This window comes from Heptranchias perlo, chromosome 39 (assembly GCF_035084215.1).
Source record: "Heptranchias perlo isolate sHepPer1 chromosome 39, sHepPer1.hap1, whole genome shotgun sequence".
In the NCBI taxonomy this organism is placed as follows: domain Eukaryota; kingdom Metazoa; phylum Chordata; class Chondrichthyes; order Hexanchiformes; family Hexanchidae; genus Heptranchias; species Heptranchias perlo.
Genome location: NC_090363.1, coordinates 3,751,475 through 3,770,741, shown reverse-complemented (window position 1 = coordinate 3,770,741; position 19,267 = coordinate 3,751,475). Strand labels below are relative to the sequence as shown.

At 46.8% G+C, this 19,267-nt stretch overlaps 1 protein-coding gene across 4 annotated transcripts in view; it reads left to right on the top strand.

The window, feature by feature from the left end:
• The window catches only part of tmem268 (transmembrane protein 268), a 44,443-nt gene that overhangs the window by 2,972 nt on the left and 22,204 nt on the right, over nt 1-19,267 (top strand). The window contains exon 1 of one of the 4 annotated variants that reach the window (XM_067973892.1): nt 1,959-1,980. The exons of 1 other annotated variant lie outside the window; for it this stretch is intronic. The gene's annotated coding sequence lies outside the window, so the exon portion shown is untranslated. Of the gene's footprint in view, nt 1-1,958; nt 1,981-13,232; nt 13,441-18,937; nt 18,986-19,267 lie in introns of those variants that run through there. 2 more of the 4 variants (XM_067973889.1, XM_067973891.1) reach the window with 2 other exon arrangements.

Below are 19,267 nucleotides of genomic sequence, written 5' to 3'. Positions count from 1 at the left end.
TTAAAAAAGTTTTTCCTCATGTCCCCTTTGGTTCTTCTGCCAATCACCTTAAACCTGTGTCCTCTAGTTCTCAACCCTTCCACCAATGTGAACAATTTCTCTCTATCTACTCTGTCTAGACCTGTCATGACTTTAAACACCTCTATCAAATCTCCTCTCAACCTTCTCTGCTCTAAGGAGAACAACCCCAGCTTCTCCAGTCTATCCACGTAACTGAAGTCCCTCATCCCTGGAACCATTCTGGTAAATCTTTTCTGCACCCTCTCTAAGGCCTTCACTTCCTTCCTAAACTGCGGTGCCCAGAATTGGACACAATATTCCAGTTGTGCAATTTCAGTGTTTTATAAAGGTTCACCATAACCTCCTTGCTTTTGTACTCTATGCCTTTATAAAGTCCAGGATCCTGTATGCTTTTTTAACTGCTTTCTCAACCTGCCCTGCCACCTTCAATGACCTGTGCATATATACCCCCAGGTCTCTCTGCTCCTGCATCCCCTTTAGAATTGTACCCTTTAGTTTATATTGCCCCTCCTCATTCTTTCTACCAAAATGTAAGACTTTGCACTTCTCTGCTACGTGTCTGCCCATTCCACCAGCCTGTCTATGTCCTCTTGATGTCTATCACTATCCTCCTCACTGTTTACTACACTTCCAAGTTTCATGTCATCTGCAAATTTTGGAATTATGCCCTGTACACCCAAGTTCAAGTCATTAATATATCTCTCTCCCTTTTTCTTTTTTTTTATTTCTCATGCCTATCTCCTCTTCACGGTCTGCTGGCTGTGGAATTTGTAGCTTGGCTTTATTTCCGTTGCAAGGAAGAAAGGCCTAGCCCAGTAACTATTGAGACAATAGGGTATAATTCCTCTCCTACAAGAGAAAACAGAAGAGATTATGAACCTGTGGTGGGAGGGTGTGACATTGTTATTTCATGTTCCAGATTCCTACTTGTCTGAAAGCTCCAGTTATTAACTTTTGGAGGGGAGGGGGATGAGCCCCCAAATTATAGCAGTCTGGAAGCAGTCTGTTTTTATCTACCCGATCCCACCCCTTCAGAATTTTAAACACCTTTATCAAATCGCTCCTTAATCTTCTGTTATAACAAAAACGGCACCAGTTTCTCAAGTCTATTTTTCCTCCGATTAGGCAGCATTGTCGCGTGTGGAATAAATACGGAATTCAGCACCAGATTTGTGGCTTTCCAGGGGGTAACTGCATTAAAAGTACAACAAGCAAGGTGGACTTTAGAAACCGTGATGCAAATACAATTCCTAGAACACAATGGGGGTGACGTTGGTCGTAGGCGATAGTACAAACTGGGCACCAGCGAGTCGACAGTCCCTTTTACACCTCACCAGATATTCTTTTCCATTCACTTCAATAGAAAAGAAAATCAGGCGGCTGATTCACTGTCGTCCATTTTGCACTACTGCCCACGACCAAATTCACCCGCCCATCGAATTCGAGGATTATATACTAAATACTTGAATTGCAGAGTGAGGCACTGTGAGTAATGTTTGCTGATTAGAATTCTCATCCTTGTCTTCATATCCCTCCGTGGCCTTGCCCCCTCTCTATCTCTGTAACCTCCTCCAGCCCGACAACCTTCCGAGCTCTCTGTGCTCCTCCGATTCTGGCCTCTTGCGCATCTCTGATTTTCATCACTCCACCATTGGCCGCCGTGCCTTCAGCTGCCTAGGCCCTAAGCTCTGGAATTCCCTCCCTAAACCTCTCCGCCTCTCTCTCCTCCTTTAAGATACTCCTTAAAACCTACCTCTTTGACCAAGCTTTTGGTCACCTGTCCTAATATCTCCTTATGTGGCTCGGTGTCAAATATTGTCTGCTAACGCTCCTGTGAAGCGCCTTGGGATGTTATGTTAAATTTACTATATAAATGCAAGTTGTTCTTGTTTGGGGGATAAATTTGACCGGGTTCCTGCTTCTCATTGCTGTCCACTGATCACTGCAGAAGGTATGCAGGTGAGTACTGCACGAGAGCAGCATTGAGTTCAGCTGTAATGGCTTTCACTGTCAAATACTGAGGCCCCGATTTTAAAAGGGGGGGCAGGGAAGGCGGGAACGGTGCACACGAGCCCCAAAGCGGGTGGCACACCCGGAGAGTCCGGGAACGTGGAGCTTGGCTGAACTTAACGGGGCAGGACTTTGTTTAAATAAAAGTTCCTGAGGTCCTGCCCGACACCCGCCCAGATTCACTACCTGGCCGGCGGGCAGGAGCAGGAATTTGGCGGTAGGAGACCGCAGCCGGGGAGCCATGGGAAAGGTCCCCGGCAGTCAATGGAAGCAGAGGCTGGAGGCAATTGGGTGGGAGGGTGGGAGACAGACCAGGGCTCGGGAGGCCCATGGACCCCTATTTGGGGGGTGGGGGTGGGGAGCTGCCTACTCTTCCTAGCCCACAAGGAGTTCTGAGGAAAGTAATTTTTGAAGACTTACCTTGGCCTCTCCTGGACAGTCAGCTCCTCCCACCTTGGTTCCGTTGCCGGGCTGCAGACAGTGTTGAACTCCCCCTGACCTGAAGTAAAGATTACATCATGGCGCCGATGATATCATCGGGCCGCGACTTTCGAATGTTAAGTCGGTCCCCCCGCCTGCCTTTAATGGGAACCTCGTCGATGGCCTGATCCTCCATCATAAAAATTATGGTGGCCGGTTCACGGCGGGCTAGAGCCTGGAGCTAGAATGTTCAAATTTTAACCCCTCCCACCCACCACTCTTGCTGGGCAAGACGGGGTTAAAGTCGCGGCCTGAAGATCACCGGTACACACTGTCCAGTCTTTGACCAATTGCGTGAAGTACCAGGGAATCATGTGCCAGTTTGATTCAGTGCCTTCAGGGGAGGAGGATCAGAAGGAAAGAAAATTGGGAAAACAGAATCGGTTCTGTTGGGAGCCTTTCACTGGCTCAGAGTGCTTTGTACCTCCAACTCGCCCTCTCATCTTATCACTTGTATGTTTGAATAGACATGAAGAGCCGCTTGTTACAAAGTTCACAATCTAAGGTTTACGAGTTCAACGGGAATTGTGCTTCCACATAACAAAGTGACACGTTTTTTCTCTCTATAGTTACAATTCTGACATGTGCTACAGCCGTCAGTGTTCCGAATTGAACACTTTGTGGCCACTGGTATTTTTGTTTTATTTCCACTTACGAGTTAGTTGGCATCTTTACAAGATTTTGTAGTTTTTTTTAAAACTCTGCAGTGCAACATACAACCCTGACTATATCCATTTAATTAAGGGACTATTTTAAAAGAAAGACAAATATAATGTAAGATAGTCACGAATAAATCAAATAGGAATTCAGGAGAAACTTCTTTACCCAGAGAATGGTGAGAATGTGGAACTCACTACCACAAGGAGTGGTTGAGGCGAATAGCATAGATGCATTTAAGGGGAGGCTAGATAAACACATGAGGGAGAAAGGAATAGAAGGATATACTGATAGCGTGAGATGAAGTAGGGAGGGAGGAGGCTCGTGTGGAGCATAAACACCACGAAATGGCCTGTTTCTGTGCTGTAAATGTCTATGTAATAATGTATATCCAGAGGTACAGCCCATTTAGCACTGGTTTGACAACTTGTCTGTACTTTGCCAGGAGGAGGGATAATAAGGTACTAATTTCAGTCCTGTAGTCCTATGTCATGAATTCCTAGTCTCCGACAGAGAAGGTACTAATGGTAAATACTTGGGAAAAGAAAGCGAATAGGGAGTTCACTCATCAGAGACCTGGGAACAGATTGCCTGGGAGGCCTCTGTGTTTTGGAACGATTCACGTCTCAGGAAACAAAGAAGGGCGACCAAATAAATAGGGTTAGGAAGAGAAGGCAGATACTGGCCCTGTCTTTTTAAAAAATGTGTTCTTGGAATTTAGGTGGCACTAACAAGGGGGTATTTATTGCCCATCCGTAGTTGAGGGCATTAAGAGTCAAACACATTGGCCCGATATTACCAAGGAGGCAGCAGGGGGGTAACCCGCCCAGTAAAATCGGTGGGTTCCCCACGCGATCGCGAATAAATTGAAGCCACTTACCTTAGCTTCCGGGTTTCCCATTGGAAACCTGCGCAGTGGGCGGACTGCACACCCGCATCACAGGCTGTCAGCTGGAGGAGCCCTATTTAAAGGGGCAGTCCTCCAATGCTGCTCCTGGAGCCAAGACCAAAACAGCAGAGTGGAGAAGCCCAGGGGAAAGGCTGCTCCCAGGTTTAATGATGCCTCACTCCAGGTCTTACTGGATGGGAGGAAGTGGCCTGCCTCTGCCACCAAGAAGGCCTAGCTCAAGGTGGCAGAGGAGGTCACCAGCAACATCTCCCGCACCTGGATACAGTGCAGGAAGCGCTTCAATGACCTAACTAGGTCAGCCAAAGTGAGTACATTTACTCATTCCCCTACACTCCGTCTTCCACATCACCACCCCCACCCTACAACTCCTTCTGCACTGCCAACACCACTCTATCACATCACTCCTCACACCCACTCAAACCTCATCCTCAACTTACTTGCACTTACTCACCTCCCCAGTACTCATCCCACCACTACCACTCAACCCAATCCTCAAACAATCTTATGGCCCTGTCTCATACTCACCCTCTGATGCATCTCTTTCACGGTCACCCTCACCCAACCTGCCACTACCTCTGCTGCAGCCACAGGGGATGCATCACGTATGAATAGTAGGAAGCGTAAGGCAAAGGTTTCGTGAGCACAAAGGGGATGCACAAGGGTGTTTGACAGTTTGTCATGTTTTTTATTTATATTTGATTTTGGTTGAACTCACATTAAATATATTGTCACCACTACTGCCACGTCTTGACCATTCTTGACTGGCTTGTGCAATAAGTCCCTTTCAAGCGGTTCTCCATGAACACCCACACTTGATGCCACCCATTGGGTCACCCTACAGTGGGTGTATGTGTAGTTGCATAACTATTTTGTGCAGGTGCCTGTGGCGCAGCACTGTGTTGTGGAGCTCCACGTGGCGGAGGTGGACGGCATGCCTGGCGAGGCTGGTGATGTTGCTTGTCCTCGGATGAAGTGATGAATGCAGCCATGGCATCCCCCATCCTGACGGTGTGAGTTTGAGGGGGTCTGCAAACTAGGAAAATGTGTTTGCACAGCAGAGTTTAGGGTATAAATTAATAATTTTGAGTGGAAAGACAAAGGTATTGTAGCCAAAACTTTGTCTGAAGTGAGAGACTGCCCTGCTGCAATAAATGAGGTATTCCCCCCCCAACTGTCAAAAAATCCTTTGCATCTCCCACTGGCTGCTGACTGAAACACGTCTGCTCCAACAGGGAGTGTTTCCCACAGCACGGGAAACATGCTGAGGATCCATGAAAATTGCACCCCTGCCAAAATCTCCAGCCAATGAGGTTAGGTAAGTAAGTATTTAAATTATCATCCCGCCGGCTTTAACGCGCACCCGAATGCATTACTGGGGAACCCGGAAGTGGGCGGGTTGGAGCCGGGCTCCGGACCCGCTCCAGGATTCCCCAATTTTACGAGCCCCCGACCCCAACGCACCTGCTCGGCCATCCTAAAATCAACCCCATAGTATGGGACTGGAGTCACATGTAGGCCAGGGTGCTAGATCCCTCCCAAAAGGGCAATCATGTTGCTTTCATGTTCATTTTTCCTGGTGTTAGCCCACAAATTGCTAGATTTATCGAACAAAAGCAAAATACTGCAGATGCTGGAAATCTGAAATAAAAACAGAAAATGCTGGAAACACTCAGCAGGTCAGGCAGCATCTGTGGAGAGAGAAACAGAGTTAATGGGCAGCGTTTTAACTGTGAAAAACGGGTGGGTTGAGGGCGGGGGGAGGCATTGAAAATTGCAACAATTTCAGACCCGTCCCCAACCAGCCCATTTCCGGTTTTCACCAAGGCGGGACGAGGGGCGGGCAATGAACCCGACATCTCAGGAGGCGGGTTGGTCACTAAAACCTTTCAAGGAGGCTGTGGGCCTCCATTTTGAAAGGTTTTGCGATTTCAACCTCTGGTGGCCAGGATTCCCAGGCCTTCTCCTTCACGTTGCGTGAGAGGAGGTGAGAAGGCCTGAAACTGCAAGTAAGTACCTTTTCTGGCACAGCTTGTGGGCCCGGAGGAGCAGGAGTGGTTCCCCCAGGCCCAACAAGCCTACCTGCAGCGACCGCCCCCCCCCCAACAATCTCCGACCCTCACCACGGATCACGGAACCCACCCCCCCCCCCCACTGATTGCAGACACACACCCCCGTGGTCTCGGACAGTTGCATGACCTCCGATCCCGCTCCCCCCTCGGCGACTGACACCCAATCGGCCCCCCGATGACCCCCAATTTCACCCCCCCCCCCGATGACTGACCCCTCCCCCCATGAATGACTCCCCGATGACTAACCTCTCCCACCCCCCCCACCATGACTGTCCCCAACCTCCCCACCACCCCAATCCATACAATCTAAGATTTACCTGAACACTTACCAGAAGACGTCCTCTTCCTTACTGTACTCCCGTCCGGCTGAGGCCAGCCTGTCAATCAGGCGGGCCTGTCGGAAGGGAAACCAACCAAAAAAAAATAAAAGACGTCCTTTCGTAATCGTAAGGACATCATGGTTTCAACACCCCCTGCCACCACCCACTTCCCAGCTCCAGGTCAAAATCCTGGCCAACGTTTCAGGTTAACCAAATTTGTTGAATTAATTTTCACAACTTGCCATGGTGGAGTTTGCACTTGCAACCTTCGGTGGCTGCTAGTCTGGTACCATAGCCACTAGGCTACTGTGCCCTTAAGAACCATAGAAAAGATACAGCACAGAAAGGGGCCATTTGGCCCATCATGTCCGCGCTGGCTCGAAGAACAACCAGGTGCCCATTCTAATCCCACCTTCCAGCATCTGGTCCGTAGCCCTGCAGCTTACAGCACTTTAGGTGCAGGTCCAGGTACTTTTTAAAAGAGTTGAGGGTCCCTGCCTCTACCACCAATTCGGGCAGCGAATTCCATACACCCACCATCCTCTGGGTAAAAAAGTTTTTCCTCATGTCTCCTCTAATCCTTCCGCCAATCAGCTTAAATCTATGTCCTTTAGTTCTTGAACTCTCCGCTAGGGGAAACAGGTACTTCCTGTCTACTCTATCTGGGCCCCTCATAATTTTGTACACCTCAATCAAATCACCCCTCAGCCTTTTCTGCTCCAAGGAAAACAACCCCAGCCTATCCAATCTATCCTCGATGCTGCAATTTTCAAGCCCTGGCAACATTCTTGTAAATCTTCTCTGCACTCTTTCCAGTCCTTCCTGTAATGTGGTGACCAGAACTGCGCACAATACTCCAGCTGTGGCCTTACCAGCGTTTTATACAGTTCCATCATTACATTCCTGCTTTTGTATTCTATACCTCGGCTAATAACGGAGAGCATTCCGTATGCCTTCTTCACAACCTTATCTACCTGTACTGCCACCTTCAGGGACCTGTGCACATGCACTCCAAGGTCTCTCACTTCCTCTACCCCTCTCAATATATTCCCATTTACTGCGTATTCCCTTTTACTATTTGTCCTCCCTAATTGCATTACCTTACACTTCTCCGGGTTGAACTCCATTTGTCACTTTTCCGCCCACTCCACTAACCCATTGATATCTTCTTGGAGCCCACAGTTATCCTCTTCATTATCAACTACACAGCCACGTGTCGTCTGCAAATTTGCCAATCATGCCCCCTACATTCAAGTCCAAATCATTAATAAATACCACAAACAGCAAAGGACCCAACACTGAGCCCTGTGGCACACCACTGGAAATGGATTTCCATTCGCAAAGACATCCATCGACTTTTACCCTTTGTTTCCTGTTACTGAGCCAATTTTGGATCCAATTGGCCACATTTTCCTGTATCCCATGGGCTTTTACCTTTCTGACCAGTCTGCCACGTGGGACCTTGTCAAATGCCTTACTAAAATCCATGTAGACAACATCCACTGCACTACCCTCATCAATCCTCCTTGTCACTTCCTCAAAGAATTCAATCAGATTTGTAAGGCATGACCTTCCCTGAACAAATCCATGCTGACTATCCCTGATTAAACCATGCCTTTCCAAGTGACCGTTTATCCTATCTCTCAGTATTGATTCTAATAGTTTGCCCACCACCGAGGTAAGACTGACCGGTCTATAATTGTTCAGCCTTTCCCTCGTACCCTTTTTAAACAATGGTACTACGTTTGCAGTCTTCCAGTCCTCCGGTACCTCCCCTGTATTTAGTGAGGATTGGAAAATGATCCTCAGAGCATCCACTATTTCCTCCCTGGCTTCCTTCAATAGCCTAGGAAACAATCCATCCGGCCCTGGTGACTTATCAACTTTCAAGGATTCCAGTCCCTCTAGTACTTCCTCTCTCGTTATATTACTTATCCAATATTTCATACCCCTCCTCTTTAACTGCTACGTCCAGATCATCCCTTTCCTTTGTGAATACGGAGACAAAATATTCATTTAAAACCCTACCCACACCCTCTGCCTCCACTCAAGTTACCCTTATCATCCCTGATAGGTCCCACCTTTTCCTTAACTATCCTCTTGTACTTAATGTACTGATAAAACATCTTTGGGTTTTCTTTAATCTTACTGGCTAATATTTTTTCATGCCCTCTCTTTGCTTTCCTTATTTCCTTTTTTACGTCATCTATACGCCTCTAGGCTTTCTGCAGTATTTAGTTTTCTGTGACAGTCATAATCTTTCTTTTTCTGCTTTATCTTGCCCCGTATACTTCTAGACAACCAGGGGGCTCTAAATTTGGCAGTGCCACCCTTTTTCTTTGAGGGGACGTGTCTGCATTGTACCCGTAGAATTTCACTTTTTAGTGCCTCCCACTGGCTTGCCACTGATTTCTCCTCAAGTAGTTGTGTCCAGCTGGAGCATCGGAATGCCAATCATCACTTTGGACCGTTCAGAACAAGATGCCAGTGTTAAGTGAGTTTGGACATTCTCAGTACAATTATAAATCATGGTGTTTTTGCACTTTTCAGATCCTAAACCTTTAAACTCAGATCAAGAGTTTCATTTCATCCCTTTTGTCAGGGGGGAAACATGCACCCATCTGAGGCTTACGGTTTGAGGTCTGACCCACGTGAAAACATTCCTTAGATCAAGGAAGGTCAAGAGGCGATTTGATAGAGGTGCTCAAAATAATGAGGGGTTTTGATAGAGTACATAGTGAGAAATTGTTTCCACTGGCAGGAGGGTCGGTATCCAGAGGACACAGATTTAAGGTAATTGGCAAAAGAACCTGAGGGGAGATGAGGAGAATTTTTTTTACACAGCGAGTTGTTATGATCAGGAATGCACTGCATGAAAGGGCGGTGGAAGCAGATTCAGTAGTAACTCAAAAGGGAATTGGATAAATACTTGAAAAGGAAATATTCGCAGGGCTATGGGGAAAGAACAGGGAGGAGTGGGACTAATGGCATAGCTCCTTCAGAACCGGCACAGGCACGACGGACCGAATGGCCTCCTTCTGTGCTGTACGATTCTATGATTTTATTTCCCCTGAAGTTCATCGGACTCAGAAGCATGGCTCAATGGTGAATTCACTGAAAGACTCAATTAGCAGAAGATTAAAATTGTTTGGCTGTACACAAGTGTAAAGCGAATTCCACCAAGAAGGCAACAACTCACTGAATCATGGTTGTAAACTGCGAGGACCCCAGCTTGGTGTAACTGTCAGTGAATTTTGTACGCCCGCGCCTCCAGTATCTTAACTTGCAAAGACTGGTAGTGCAGTTAACCAATCTTTTGGTCTGAATAGCTGGGGTGGAGAGAAATGAGAATGTACGAAATGTAGTCACTGTTGTAGTGAAGGAATCATAGAATAATACAGCATAGAAGCAGGCCATTCGGCCCATCATGCCTGTGCAGGCTCTTTGAACGAGCAATCCAATTAGTCCCATTCCCCTGCTCTTTCCCCATAGCCCTGCAAAAGGAGAATTAGACCTTTTTTTTAATCCAGTTGCACTCAAAAGTCCTGACAAACAGGTTATTTATGGTGTGAATGGAATGTTGAACGGGATTTTCCTGCAGTTAATCTACGTCAGCTTCTGTCAATGGTACAAATGAAGAACTCTGCTCTTACCTAATTTTCCTTTGGTGGGTGAACTGTGCAGCTGGTGAGTTTCGGAAATAGCAGTGGTCATTATCTCAGGCCACCATCAATGCAGCAGGAAGGGAAATCTCAGCGGTAAGTATGGGCTCTTTTTTAAAGACAAAATAACTGGCCACGTGGATTGCTGTTGAAATTTTAAAATTCGCATCCTTGTTTTCAAATCGCTCCATGGCCTCTCCCCTCCCTATCTCTGTAACCTCCTCCAGTCCCACAACCCTCCAAGATTTCTGGCCTCTTGCGCTCCTCGATTTCCTTCGCTCCACCATTGGCGGCCGTGCCTTCAGCTGCCTAGGCCCTAAGAACATAAGAAGAAGGAGCAGGAGCAGGAGTAGGCCATATGGTCCTCGAGCCTGCTCTGCCATTCATTAAGATCATGGCTGATCTTCTACCTCAACTCCACTTTCCCGCCCTATCCCCATATACCTTGATTCCCTTAGTGTCCAAAAATATATCGATCTCATTCTTGAATATACTCAACAACTCAGCATCCACAGTCCTCTGGAGTAGAGAATTCCAAAGATTCACAACCCTCTGAGTGAAGAAACTTTTCCTCATCTCGGACCTAAATGGCCGACCTCTTATCTTGAGACTATGCTCCCTGTTCTAGACTCTCCAGCCAGGGTAAATAGCCTCTCAGCATCTATCCTGTCAAGCCTCTCTAAGAGTTTTATACATTTCAATGAGACTACCTCTCATTCTTCTAAACCCCAGAGTGTATAGGCCTATTCTACACAATCTCTTCTCATAGGACAACCCTCTCATCCAGGAATCAATCTAGTGAACCTTCATTGCATCCCCTCTAAGGCAAGTATATCCTTCCTTGGGTAAGGAGATCAAAACTGTACACTGTACTCCAGGTGTGGTCTCACCAGAGCCCCATATAATTGCAGCAAGACCTCCTTACTCTTATACTCCAACCCCCTTGCATGAAGGCTAACGTACCATTTGCCTTCCTAATTGCTTGCTGTACCTGCATGTTAACTTTTTGTGATTCGTGTACAAGGACACCCAAATCCCTCTGACTACCAACATTTCTTAGGCTCTCAACTTTTAAAAAATATTCTCTTTTTCTATTCTTCCTACCAAAGTGAATAACCTCACATTTCCCCACAATATACTCCATCTGTCACCTTCTTGCCCACCCACTTAACCTGTCTATATCCCTTTGCAGTCTCTTTGCATCCACCTCACAGTTTACTTTCCCACCTAACTTTATATCATCAACAAGATTGGATACATTACACTTGGTCCCCGCATCCAAGTCATTGATATATATTGTAAACAGCTGGGGCCCAAGCACTGATCCTTGCGGCACCCCACTAGTTACAACTTGCCAACCTAAAATGACCTGATTTCTGTTTTCTGTCAGTTAACCAATCGTCTGTCAGTTAACCAATCCTCATTCCATGCTAATATATTACCCCCAATCCCATGAGCCCTAATCTTGCGTAACAATCTCTTGTGGGGCACCTTATCGAATGCCTTTTGAAAATCCAAATATACTACATCCACTGGTTTCCCCCTCACCCCTTATCTACCCTGCCAGTTACACCCTCAAAAAAACTCTAATAGATTTGTCAAATACAGTTTCCCTTCCATAAAACCATGTTGACTCTGCCTAATCATACTATGATTTTCTAAGTGCCCTGTTACTACGTCCTTAATAATAGATTCTAGCATTTTCCCGACTGCTGATGTCAGGCTAACTGGCCTATAGTTTCCTGTTTTCTCTCTTCTCTCCTTTCTTGAATGGCGGGGTTACATTTGCTACCTTCCAATACATGGGGACCATTCTAGAATCTAGGGAATTCTGGAACATCAAAGCCAATGCATCAGCTATCTCTCAGCCACCTCTTTTAAAACATGAGGTCCAGAGGATTTCTATGCTTTTAGTCCCATTAATTTCTCCAGTACTTTTTCTTTACTAATCTTAATTACTTTGAGTTCTTCACTCTCATTAGACCCTTGGTTCCTCACTATTTCCTAAGCTCTTGAATTCCCTTCCTAAACCCCTCCAACTCGCTCTCCTCCTTCAAGACGTTCGTTAAAATCTACCTCTTTGACCAAGCTTTTGGTCGCCTGTCCTAATATCTCATTATGTGGCTGGGTGTCACATTTTGTCTGATTACGCTCCTGTGAAGTGTACTGGGATGTTTTACTATGTTGAAGGTGCTTTATAAATGCAAGTGGCCACATTTACCCTCCTTAACCTGAGGATGTTGAGGCTATTTGGTGCCACTCTATTGCACCCCCCCCCCCCCACCCCTCAGTCCTATCTGAAATAAGCTGACTCACCAGAAACTGGGGATCGAACCTGGGATCTGCCTGGTTCTATTTGGCTTAGCTACTCCCATGGAGAAACGTGATGGGCCACCAGGGAAACTTGCCTTACCCTTTTAATGATAAATAACTCGGCTAGCCAAACAGTTTGAGGCCTGCTTCAAATAGATTTTGCCAGCAGTTGCAAACACCAGCGTCATTACTACTTGGAATTCATTTGGTTTGCGGATGTGTCTTAATCTTGCTGCTTGATATTTTTAGCCTGGACAGTCATATATTAACGAGCAGTGTAGCTACTGATTTGCTGTACACTGTCCTTTTAATAGAGATCTGATAATGGAACTTAGTTGGGGGCGCCAATGCAGAATATAAATTCTCAGCCTGTTGTATCCCACCCTCCCCATTGCCAGAGGCACTTTGAGGGGGTGGGGAGGGGCAGTATCGCCAACCCTGGAGGATTCATCACATTACCTCCCCCTTCCAACCGCCTCGCCCAGTCAAACAGCCTTTTTACCCCATCTCTGATATTTTTATAACTAATAAATGAAAGTGTTCAAAGAAAATGATAAAAAAACACATAATTCTTTTAATGCCACGATGATTTTTCTCCCGAGTTGCTTGCAGCAGTGACCTGGAGATTAATCTTCAATCCCTGGAGACTCCAGGACAATCCTGGAGGATTGGCAACCCTCATGTGGGGGATGGGGAGAGGCTCGTACAGCTCTCGTCGGAATTGCGAGAGAGATTAGCAACAAGCAAAAGTGTTGCCGGGCTGAAAGGGTTGAGCAGCTGACTTTCCTGTATGTCATGAGATCTGTCCCACCCATCGGCCCTTGGCAATTAATGACCCAGGAGGCGAGTGCAGTGCAAAGCACTGCAAGAGAAAAGTAGCAGGGATTGCGGTAAAACTTGAGACCATTGCCTATGGCAACACAAACTGTCAATCACACGATTGTGGCAATCCCGATCAAGTGGAAAATAAACCGAGAGAACAAACAAAACGCCAGCAGGTGATTGAAAACAAAATGTAGTGTGAGATCCAGTTTTATTTTCCTGCTCAAGTATTTTGCAGACTGCTTGTGCTTTGTTTCTGAAAAGCATTTACTTGCAGGTTTAATGAGGCGTTAACTGGAAGTTGTTATTGAGTTACAGTGGATTGCTTGCTGCAAGTTTTAGCAGTTTTAACATTTAAAGTTTGTTGCTGATCGATCCAATAATGTGACATTTGTTTTAATATTTACGTGTAGCCAATAAAGGAGTTAACATGATGACTAGAGGATGTGTTGTGAGAGGGAGGAATTGCTATTTATCTTGAAAGCTTTACTATGTGTTTTTCTTTCAAAATAGTAATCGGAATGGACTGAGGGAAAGGTTAGTAAATTTTCAATTTAAAAAGAAACAAACACAGTTAAAGCCGTTCTTTTGACTGAGTTTTTTGACATCACATTTGTCAAGAGATTTCAGGAGATTTAATCATTCTGGAATTCCTATCAGTAAATATCTGCCCATTTAGAATGCCAGTGTTAATCCTACTCTACACATGAGATTAAAAAACCCCTATTTCATTGTTGCAGTCGCAGCAAAATCTTTGGCAGCAAGTGACTTCATGTAGATAACAATCATTGTAGACTATAGATTGAGGGTACAGCTGCAAAATGGAGAAACTACATCAAAATTAATGTCAGCATTGCTTTTAGGCACCGTCATTTATTATTGATGAAAGCACAATTCATTCACAGTTGTTATGTTGTGACCGCCCTAAAGATTATTTAAAATAATTCATCATAGGTCTTCATTAAGTTTCATGTGCTGTTTGCTCGTAGGGATGTCGTGATATGGTTTCTTAAAGGGGAAGTGTGTTGTGCTGAGTTGTAATATGTGTTCTATCTTTGTACATTCATACCAGAAGTAAGTTTTATTTTTTTTAAATATACATTTTTTAAAAAAAATTTGAGCGAATTTTCCTCAAAATATAGATGGATGGTGTTAAGGCAGCACAGTAGTCACAGAACGGAGGAATGCAACGAGAATTCAGGTCATCAGGACTGAATCATCTATTTTTATGTTGATTTAAGTCTATCCCCTGGAATTTTCATAACGTCAACTGTTTGTGGCTACTTACTGAATCAACAACTTGCATTTATATAGCACCTTTAACGTAATAAAACATCCCGAGGCGCTTCACAGGAGCGTTATCAAACAAAATTTGACACCGAACCACATAAATTACTATAAAAACTGCCAGATTAAAAACCCAACCCAATCTGTGTTCTTGGGATGTGGACAACACTGGCACGGCAGTATTTATTGCCTATCCTTAGTTGCTCTCAGCATTGAGTTAACCACATGGTGTGGGACTGGAGTCACGTGTAGGCCAGACCAGTTTCAGGTGAAAAATTCGCTTCCCTAAAAGACATTAGTGAACCAGTTGGGTTTTTCTGACCCTCGAGCAGCTTTGAACAAAAACCACAACTTCCAGTTATATAGCGCCCTTAATGTTGTAAAAAATTCCAAGGTGCTTAACGGGAGCATAATCAAACAAAAAATTGACACCGACCCAAAAGCATTAGGACAGGTGACCAAAAGCTTGGGCAAAGAGGTAGGTTTTAAGGAGCGTCTTACAGGAGGAGAGAGAGTGGAGAGGTTTGGGGGGGGAATTCCAGAGCTAGACTGCTGAAGGCACGGCTGCCAATGGTGAGGTGAAGGGAGTGGGGGATGGGTAAGAGGACAATAGTTATTTTCCTGATGCTGGTCCACAAATTACCAGATTTATTGAATTCACTTTGACGACTTGTTATGATGGGATTTGAACTTATGACTTCTGGGTTGCTAGTCCAGTACTAAAACCACTAGGCTACCTGTGAAGAGGCCTGGCAAGACACTCCATTGCAAAAACAATTGCCAGAGAGTGGGCCACCACCATCTTCTCAGGGCAACTAGAGAAGGGTGATGAGTGCAGCGTTATCAGTGTTGCTCGCATCCCGAAAACAAATGAGGAAAAAAAAATTCTGTCTGAACGTGAAACTCAAGTCCATTAAAACTCAGTGAAGGCACGGTTAGGCTTTGTCAGTCAGATTGCCTGCTGGCACTAAAGAGTCGAGGCTTGCACATGAAAAATGACTCACGGAACTGTACCTCCAGTGAAAGGAGTCGATGGGGTCGATTTTAGGATGGCCGAGCGGGTGCTTTGGGGGCGGGGGGGGGGGCCTCCTAAAATCAGGGAATCCCGAAGCGGGTCCGGAGCCCGGCTCCAACCCGCCGACTTCCGGGATCCCCAGTGACGTGTTCAGGTGAGCGCGCAGCTCCTGCATGCGGGACTGCCACTGGCAATTAAAGCCGGCGGGATGACAATTTAAATACTTACCTAGTTGAGGTACTTGACAGACCTCATTGACTGGAGATTTTGGCAGGGTTGCAACTTTCATGCATCCTCAGCGTGTTTTCCGTGCTGTGGGAAACACTCCCTGTTGGAGCAGACGTGTTTCAGCCAGCAGCCAGTGGGAGATGCAAAGGATTTTTTGACAGTTGGGGGAAATACCTCATTTATTGCAGCAGGGCAGTCTCTCACTTCAGACAAAGTTTTGGCTGCAACACCTTTGTCTTTCCACTCAAAATTATTAATTTATACCCTAAACTCTGCTGTGCAAACACACTTACCTACTTTGCAGACCCCCTCAAATTCACACCGTCAGGATGGGGGGGCACCATGGCTGCATTTATCACTTCATCCGAGGACAAGCAACATCACCAGCCTCACCAGGCATGCCGTCCACCTCCACCACGTGGAGCTCCATAATACAGTGCTGCACCACAGGCACCTGCACAAAATAGTTGTGCAACTACACATACACCCACTGTAGGGTGACCCAGTGGGTGGCATCAAGTGTGGGCGTTCATGGTGAACTTCATGAAAGGGACTTATTGCACAAGTCAGTCAAGAATGGCCAACGCGTGGCAGTAGTGGTGATAATAAGATTTATTGTGAATGGAAAACAAAACAAATATAAATAAAAAACATGACGAAGCGTCAAACACCCCTTTGTGTTCACAAAACATTTGGCTCATGCTTCCTGCTACTCCTACGTGATGCATCCCCTGTGGCTGCAGCAGAGGTAGTGGCAGGTTGCTCTTGTTCATGCCCTGACCGATTAGGTGCTTTGGGCCATGAGGGCCCCTCCAAAGACTGCTCCACCTGCTCCTGTGCAGGGGCAGACTCGACCACCTGGAGAGGAGACAGCATTGCAGGTACTGGTTGAGAGGGGGGCAATGGGAAGCGCTTTGAGTGGCGTCCCCACTTCCATGTCCCCTTTCGCTATCATCCCTCTCCTGGGCCAGGCCACATCACTCCTACCACTCTGCGGGACGACAGTTTGGAGGACATGTGTGAAGCCTTGTAAGGCCAGTGCTAGTGTATCTGCCTGCCTGTTTAAGGCGGCAGAAAGTTGCTCACCCTGAGTCCGAACGACCGTTGTCAGGGCTGCAATGCCCTCATTGTTGAGCCGTGCTTGAAGCTCGATGGAGGCTAGCCTTCCCTCCATCGCAGACATTCCCGCACTTACCCGCGACACTATCTCAGAGATGCCTTCACGTCCCTGTGCCAGTATCTCAGAGATTCCCTCCTGTACCTGTGCCACCATTCCACTCATGCAGGAGTTGGACTCCTCCATCCTCTGCGTGATTGTGGAGAGTGCGCGTGGCACCTGTTCCAGCACCTCGCAAATGTGCTGCTGCCCCTCGTTCATTCTCCTTTTAATGGATGGCCCCCAGGGTTCAGCACCAGCTGAGCAGAGCCTGGAGAAGAATGCTCCCACCGACGCGGACTCTCCACAGTTGCCCCTGCCACCAGTTTCTGCTCATGCTCACTTGTGTGCGGTGACTCACCATGTGCAACACCAACTAAGTGACGACGGGGACCCACCGAGATGTGTGTATCTGCGCTGGTGGATGGCTCGCTCAGATGTGACAGTGCCCACTCAGAGGCCGGCAGGTCCTCTGAGGAATCGCCCTCCGCCGTCACGGCAGTCGCTGAAGGTCCTGTAAGAGAACAGAAAGTAATATTAAGCATGATGACAGATGTTGAGATGCTGAAGATGGCAAGGCATGTTAACATCATTTGCTATTGTGAGTGCTGAATGTTAAAGTTCTGTCACCAGCCGTTTGTCGGTTGCCAGTTTCGGCATCCCCCACAGCCAGGCACTCGAGGGTGCGGCTCAATTCGAGAGCCTCCTGCTCCGCGTCCATGAGGACCACCAGATGTTGTGGCCCCCCCTCCGGTCTTTGCCCTCTCCCGCGCATTCTGGGCTCTCTTCTCCTATAAGGGGCAAAAATAGAGAGGCGTGAGTGAGGGATGGTGACATGGCCAACTGCTGAATGCATTGGTTTGGGTGAAGGTTACTGTGAAAGAGATGCATCAGAGGGTGAGTATGAGATAGAACCATGAGATTGTATGAGGATTGGGTTGAGTGGTAGTGGTGGGATAAGTACTGGGGAGGTGAGTAAGTGCAAGTAAGTTGAGGATGAGGTTTGAGTGGGTGTGAGGAGTGATGTGATAGAGTTGTGTTGGCAGTGCAGAAGGAGTTGTGGGGTGAGGGCGGTGATGTGGAAGTTGGAGTGTAGGAGAATGAGTAAGTGTACTCACTTTGGCTGACCTAGTTAGGTCATTGAAGCGCCTCCTGCACTGTATCCAGGTGCAGGGAGATGTTGCTGGTATTGCCGACCTCCTCTGCCACCTCGAGCCAGGCCTTCTTGGTGGCAGAGGCAGGCCACTTCCTCCCATCTGCCGGGTAGAAGATCTCCCTCCTCCTCCTCCTCACCCCATCCAGTAAGACCTGGAATGAGGCATCACTAAACCTGAGAGCAGCCTTTCCCCTGGGCTGCTCCAAGCTGCTGTTTTGGTTCTTGGCTCCAGGAGCAGCATTGGAGGACTGCCCCTTTAAATAGGGCTCCTCCAGCTGACAGCCTGTGATGCGGATACGCAGTCCGCCCGCTGCGCAGGTTTCCAACGGGAAACCCGGAAGCCAAGGTAAGTGGCTTCAATTTACTTGCGATCGCGTGGGGAACCCACCGATTTTGCTGGGTGGGTTACCCACGCGTCCAGTCGACCCCCCGCTGCCAACCCTCCTCCCTGGTAATATCGGGACCAATGTCTTTGAAGAAGGAGCAGTCAAAGGGGGTAAAAAAGACTGAAGTGAAATTACAACCTTGACATCTTCCCAATGTATCCATTATAATATATACTCCAGAGAGTGGTTAGAATGGAACTCACTACCTCAAGGACTAATTGAGGCGAATCACATAGATGCATTTAAGGGGAAGCTGGATAAACACGAGGGAGAAGAAATAGAAGATTATGCTGATAGGGTTGGAGGAGTCTCGTGTGGAGCATAAACACCGGCATAGACCAGTTGGGATGAATGGCCTGTTTCTGTGCTGTACATTCTCTGTACTATACTTTGCATTTTGGAACAATTTCATTCAGTGCGATTTTTTTTATTATTGACAGTTCTCTGTCTGGGATTGATCTGTGACGACATGCACAGTGAAGGATGAACACCTGTGAGTGTTTTGAGAAACTTGCTTTGTAGGAAATGATCGGTAGTGGTTGTAACATGTCTAGGGATCCAGATGACGTCAACCCAGGGAGAGATAGGCCCAGATTTTCCACCAGTGCACGGAGGGAATGCGTATCAGAAAATTGTGCGCACCCAGTCTGTGATTTTTCCACCCATTAAGACTAATGGTCAGAAAATCAGAGTTCAGGGGGTGCATAATTTCCCAATAGACATTCCTGGTATGCATCAGGAGTACTGAAGTGGATAATCCCAGGCAATATTTCCA